The following is a 6969-nucleotide window of genomic DNA, read 5'->3' on the forward strand; positions in this document are numbered from 1 at the left end:
GGCCTCAACTTATGACTAATGGGCCCTAAGGTGTTAGTGGCCTGCATTATAAATAAGTTATTGCAGTACAGAAATTACACACAACAGGTCATAATTTTTGAGACAGAGCAAAAATCGAACCCTAGCCTCTCTCTCAACAAATCGGCCGAACCCTCCCCTCTGCCCGAGAAATTCCGGTCTGTGATTTTGAATCGCGGTCAGGAATAACGAATCAGATTCGTGTAATCTCTTCGCAGAAAACTTCTGATAGATTTTCTAGTGCAATCTATCAGAGGGATTAAACCTCTGTTCGTGGACCTGATTGAAGGAGTTCATCGGTTCCAGGGAGAGACAACAAGAGCAGATAAAATCTGTTGGTGTCCATTAATCTCGTTGCGAGATTTAAGGTAAAATTTAATAACTGTTATTTAAATTTTACACACACAATAATTTAATCGTTGAACGGTTGATACCCACACTATGGAATTGTTCCATAACAAAATTTTTAAACTTCCGCTGCACCGGGTATCAATCGTGATTGATCTGACCGCCAGTTTTTTCCAACAGTGGTATCAGAGCCAGGTTGCTCAGATCAAACGATTAAATTAATCAATTGTACAAAATTTTTGAGTCTCGGTTTTTGAAACAAAATAAATATTTTTAAATAAAAAAAAAAAAATTTTTTTTCGGGGCAAAACCCGGGCAGCGATTGGATCGCTGCCCGGTGGGGCAGCAATTGTTGCTGCCCCAGGCGGCGCACGGCGCCGCCCAAAGGGGGCGCACGGCGCCGCCCAAGGCGGCGACCGTCGCCGCCCAGGGCAGCGCTGTGCGCTGCCCAGCGCAGCGCTGGGCGCTGCGCAGGGCAGCGCTCGGCGCTGCCCAGGGGCGGCGCTCGGCGCTGCCCTAAGGGGGCAGCCGGGCTGCCCCCGGCCCGCGCCCCGGGTGCGGGCCGGCCCGGGAGTGTCCCGGGCGGCCCGCTGGAAAAATTATATTTTTATTAATTTTAATATTTAAAATTTTATTTTTGGTCCGGTCAAAAATTGTTTTTGATTGGTTCACGAGATTTCGGATCGAATTGTTCGAGTCCGTAAATTTTAAAATTGATTTTGGATAAATTTGAATTTTTGGAAAATTTTAATATTTTATCCGTAAATTGAATTTTGAAATCAATTATTTTGGTACAATTGATGATAAGATATGATCTTATGATATATTAAGTAAAATATGATTTTATTTGTAAAATTGGATTTTATAGATAAAAATATGATTTTATTTGATATAGAGATAAAATATGATTTTATATGTGAAATGAGATTTTATATATAAAATATGATTTTATCTTGTTTAAATTTGAATTGCCACAGCATGTTATCCAATAAATTAATTTTGAATTAAATGTTATTGGATAAGGATGATCGATTGCCATGACAAATTTTGTAGGTGTATGTTAGGAATTTACATTTTGTCTTTATTATTGTTGGTTTTATTAATGGGCCTGGTTTATGGCCCGATATGAATGTCATATGTAATAAAAGTGGGCTTGGTTTATAGCCCGTTCCCACCCCCTAAAATGTATCCCCTACTTGTCATTGTTATTTATTGTAAATACATTAGATTTAGTGGGAGATCAAGATTTGAAGATGGTGGGCCCAGCAGACAATGAAGACTGAAGAAATGTAAATTGGAAGCATATGTAATAGGATTGCATTTGCATACTGCATATTACCTAGGATTGGACTAAGACCCGTGATTGGCAACCACGGGTCAATTAGAAATGGAATCGATCATCCTATATAATATGTGATATTATGATTGTATGCATGTTTAGACATAAATTGCGTGAATCCGGCAATGCATGCAATAAATTAAATATGATGAGACAAATATTGTTATAAATAAAATCCCTCATTTTAAATATGATTTAAAAATTATATCAAGATAAATAAAGGAAATTTAAATATTGTTTAAATGTTCCTACCTTCCATCAACGGTCAATGTATGTGATGCTACCCGCGGATACGGTCCGGCTCATATTATTGGGGGGCCCGTCCGTCGGAAAGCTGTACATTGGATCGACAAATGTTGTAAGTTGGGTGGAACTCCCATGGGATCGGCTCATATTATTGGGGGATCCACATGGCGACCGTCCATCACAACTTAATATTGATGGGTCATCTTGACATGTCACTTTAAAACGGCGTCATATTATTGGGGCCCTTATTGGACATGAGGTAAATACATGGGGGTTGCTTTGGAAGCAATTGGGCTCCTACCTTTTGAGAATTATGGTTGGCTGATATTATTCGGGACCATAAGTTTGTCAATTGGACTCCATGTTCTCACTAAGGAAAAAGTTTCCCGTTTTCACTAGAGGGTGGTGAAATCGTTAAAATAGTGGGAGTGAGATTCATAAAATTAAATTCGCCTATTTTTATGTCTTAGTAAATTGTTAAAACAATCATTGATATATGTCTGTTTTCCTTTTTCAGTATTTCATACAATGAATTCGTGAAATCCTTTATTCTCGATCCTCGAACAAAACAAGCTGACTGGCGCCAACTATACGGAATGGTTCCGGAAGTTGAAAGATTGTCTTAAACTTCGGAGAAAATGCTCTACGTGTTAGAGAAAGCACCTCCGAAGGAAGCACCAGCTGACATAAGTCCGGAGGAATGGCCAAACTTGATGCATGGTGTGACCATGACATCAAGACCAAATGCTATATGCAAGCCTCGATGTCTGATGAACTCCAGAGGCGATTTGAGGACACGGTGAATGCTGCTGACATTCATACGCAACTCAAGGAACTTTTTGGGGCTCAGTCGAGGGCTGAAAGGTTCTCTACTGTTAAGGAGTTGATGACGTGCCGCATTGCGTGAAGGGACTTCGGTCCGTGATCATGGGGTACGAGTGATTTGGCTCATACAGAAGGTTAGCGACCCTTGATTTGGTGTTGGAGCATGAACTCAATGTGGACTTGCTGCTTCTATCTCTTCTTCTTCATTTGATGGATTCGTGATAAATTTTAATATGAACAAGATAGAGGCCACCCTTGAAGAGATGGTCAATATGCTCGTTACATATGAATCCACACTTAAGAAGGATAAGCCAGCTTTCTTGGTGGGCTCCTCATCTTCTGCTAAAGAAGGGGCCAAGTATGAAGGGCAAGAAACGTTCTGCCCCACCCAAGAAAAAGTGGAACCCGAGAAGAAGCAAAAGACAAAGGCTTCAAACAATGGAAAAATCCAAGGATGTTTGCCATTACTGCAAGAAGCCGGGTCATTGGAAGCGCAACTGCAAGGAGTATCTAGAGCAGTTTGGGAACTGCAAAGGGTATGTTCTATATCGAAATAAACATGTCACTTAATACAACTTCTTGGGTATTGGATTACCGGATGTGGATCTCACATTTGCAATGATTTGCAGGTGATGACAAGAAGTCGCAGGCTTAGAAATGGGTGAGACCCAGCTCAGGCTCGGGAATGGTTCCAGAGTTGAAGCTACGGCCATTGGAGATGTTTGTTTGATTTTGCAGAATGGTTTTAAATTATTGTTGAGAGATGTTTTATTTGTGCCAGATTTTAATTAAAAACATTATTTCTATTTCTATGCTTGATAGAGATGGTTATTCTTGTAATTTTGTGAATGGGATTTGCAATATTTTTACAAGAATGAATGTTTAATTGGAAATGGACAACTTGAAAACGATCTATACAATTTAAAACTAAAAGACGTTCCAGTGAATTGTATTGACAAAACCGGCGACAACAAACAAAAGGAAAATCGATAGTCAAAACCCGGCAAACCTTTGGCACGCTAGACTAGGTCATATTTCCTCAAGGAGGGATGAAACAAGCTAGTGGGAGAGGGCATGTTTGATATGTCTGATATTAAACTCTCTACCTACCTTGTGAATCCTGCCTAAAAGGAAAAATGACTAAATCTCATTTTAAGGGGAAGCCTGAGCGTAGTCAAAATCTGTTGGATTTGATCCATACAGATGTTTGTGGTCCATTTAGAGTTGGGACTCAACATGGCCACACCTACTTCATTACCTTTACTGATGATTATTCAAGGTATGGGTATTTATATTTAATGAAATATAAGTCTGAAGCATTTGAAAAGTTCAAAGAATTCAAGGCTGAAGTAGAAAACAAGCTAGGTAAAAGTATTAAAGCACTTCGATCGGATCGAGGTGGAGAATACTTGAGTACCGAGTTTTTGGACTATCTGAAAGAGAATGGGATTCTCTCAGTGGACTCCTCCCTCCTATGACACCACAGCTTAATGGTGTATCGGAGCGTCGTAATCGAACTTTGTTGGACATGGACATGGTTCGATCTATGATGAGCTTCACTGAGCTTCCACCTTCGTTTTGGGGCTATGCGCTTGAAACGGCGGTATTGTTGTTGAACAACGTCCACACTAACGCAGTGGACAAAACACCATACGAGTTATGGAATGGCAAAGCTCCTAAGTATTCGTACTTGAGGATTTGGGGATGTCCTGCTTACGTGAAGCGGACAGTGGGAGATAAGTTGGATAGTCGATCCAGCTTATGTTATTTTGTAGGGTATCCGAAGAATTCAATCGGATATTATTTCTATTATCCTGCTGAAACAAAGGTGTTTGTTTCTAGGAATGCCACCTTCGTGGAGAAGGAATTCTTATTGGATAAGAAAGGCGAGATGATGGGAACTCGAAGAAGTTCGGAGAAGAACCCGAAATACAAAATAACGATCCTACACCTCAGGAACCATTGCTGGACACGCCTGCACCTAGAAGATCCGAAAGGACTTCTAGGACCTCCAGTTCGATATGGTCTTCTTCTTGAAGGGGATTCAAGATGAACCCGACATTGGATGTGATCCAAGAAACTTCAAGGAAGCAATTTCTGATGCGGATTCGAATTTATGGCTTGAAGCTATGCAGTCAGAATTGGATTCGATGCATACAAACCAAGTTTGGTCCTTTGGTAGATCCTCCCGATGGAATTGTTCCAATAGGGTGTAAATGGATCTACAAAAGAAAGCTTGGGCCTGATGGTAAGGTATTGACCTACAAGGCGCGATTGGTGGCGAAAGGTTATACTCAAAGGCAAGGAGTTGACTATGATGAAACCTTTTCACCAGTTGCTATGTTCAAGTCCATAAGAATCCTTATTGCCATAGCTGCATGGTATGACTATGAGATATGGCAAATGATGTGAAGAGCTTTTCTTAATGGAGACATTAAGGAAGAAATCTATATGAAGCAGCCAGAGGGGTTTCACATCCATGGGAAGCGTGCATAAGGTATGCAAGCTTCAGAGATCAATTTATGGTCTAAAACAAGCATCAAGAAGTTGGAACCAGAAATTTGATGAAACAATAAAAGATTTTGGTTTTCATCAAGAACCCGGAGGAACCGTGCGTGTACAAGAAAGTAGTTAAGGATGCTGTGACATTCTTAGTACTTTATGTTGATGACATCCTACTCATTGGGAATGATGTAGGGATGTTGCAGTCAACAAAGATATGGTTATCAGGTAGATTTTCGATGAAGGATTTGGGAGAGGCATCCTACATTCTTGGGATACAGATCTATAGAGATAGGTCTAAGAGAATGATAGGACTCACTCAATCAACCTACATCGATACCATATTGAAACGGTTTTCAATGGATGGGTCCAAGAGAGGACATCTACCCATGTGTCATGGAGTTTCTCTATCCAAGTCTATGTGTCCCAAGACTGAAGCAAAGATAGAGAATATGACACATGTACCATATGCGTCAGCTATAGGTATTATCATGTATGGGATGATATCTACCAGACCGGATGTAGCATTTGCTCTGAGTGTCACGAGCAGATATCAGTCTAATCCTGGTCAAATGCATTGGAAAGCCGTGAAGGACATTCTTAAGTACTTGCGAAGGACTAAGAATATGTTCATGGTTTATGGAGGACGAGAACTCAAACTGGAAGGCTATACCGACTCTAGCTTCCAAAGTGATGTGGATGACTCGAAGTCTACCTCTGGATTTGTGTTCATGCTCAATGGCGGTGCTGTCTCTTGGAAGAGTTCCAAGCAGGACACCACAGCGGATTCCACCACTGAGGCTGAATACATTGCAGCATCAGCTGCTGCTAAAGAGGGCCGTTTGGATGAGGAATTTCGTCCCAAGAGTTGGGCGTCATTCCTGAATTTGTTGGTCCAGTCCCGGTGTACTGCGACAACACGGGTGCCGTTGCTCAAGCAAAGGAACCAAGGTCTCATCAAAGGTCCAAACACGTACTGAGGAAATACCACATAATCCGGAGATTGTGGAAAGAGGAGACATCATTGTCGAACGAGTGGCCTCTGCAGACAATATCGCTGATCCGCTTACTAAGCCCTTGCCAGGACCATTGTTTGACAAACATCGCGAAGCAATGGGTCTACGTAGTATGACTAGTTGGCTATAGGGCAAGTGGGAGATTGTAAGAGTGGGTGCCCAGTGAGCCAACTGTGTGGCTATGGGCTTTGATGACTCTTTGTATAAACAATCTTTTGTTTAATATTATTTACACTTTTATGGCAATGACTTTATATTACTTCATATTGTTATATTGTGATATACTATTGTTGTTTTGATAAAGACCTTGAATATACTATAGTGTATGTAAGATGTGGTAGAACATGGAGATGTCTATCATGAAATACATCTTATAGTCACTGTATGTTCTAAAACCGTTCCTAGTCGATTGAGCCGTCCGATAATAAGGATAAGGATCGCTCGAGTTTGAGACTAGCATTTGCGATGCGGAGTACCACGTTTCATTGGTAGGGAACATGGAGATGTTCGAAGCATGCAAATGGATATTCATAGGATGAATAATCGAACTACCCTATCCGGACTTTCCAAGTGGTTATCACTTATCGAGTGGATTAAGTCCGCGGTTTTGGTTGTACACCATTAGTCCTTACGACTTGAAACATCATGGAGACTCTATATGCTAGTGCTGTGCTT

Source organism: Henckelia pumila, chromosome 4 (genome assembly GCF_033568475.1).
Source record: "Henckelia pumila isolate YLH828 chromosome 4, ASM3356847v2, whole genome shotgun sequence".
In the NCBI taxonomy this organism is placed as follows: Eukaryota; Viridiplantae; Streptophyta; class Magnoliopsida; order Lamiales; family Gesneriaceae; genus Henckelia; species Henckelia pumila.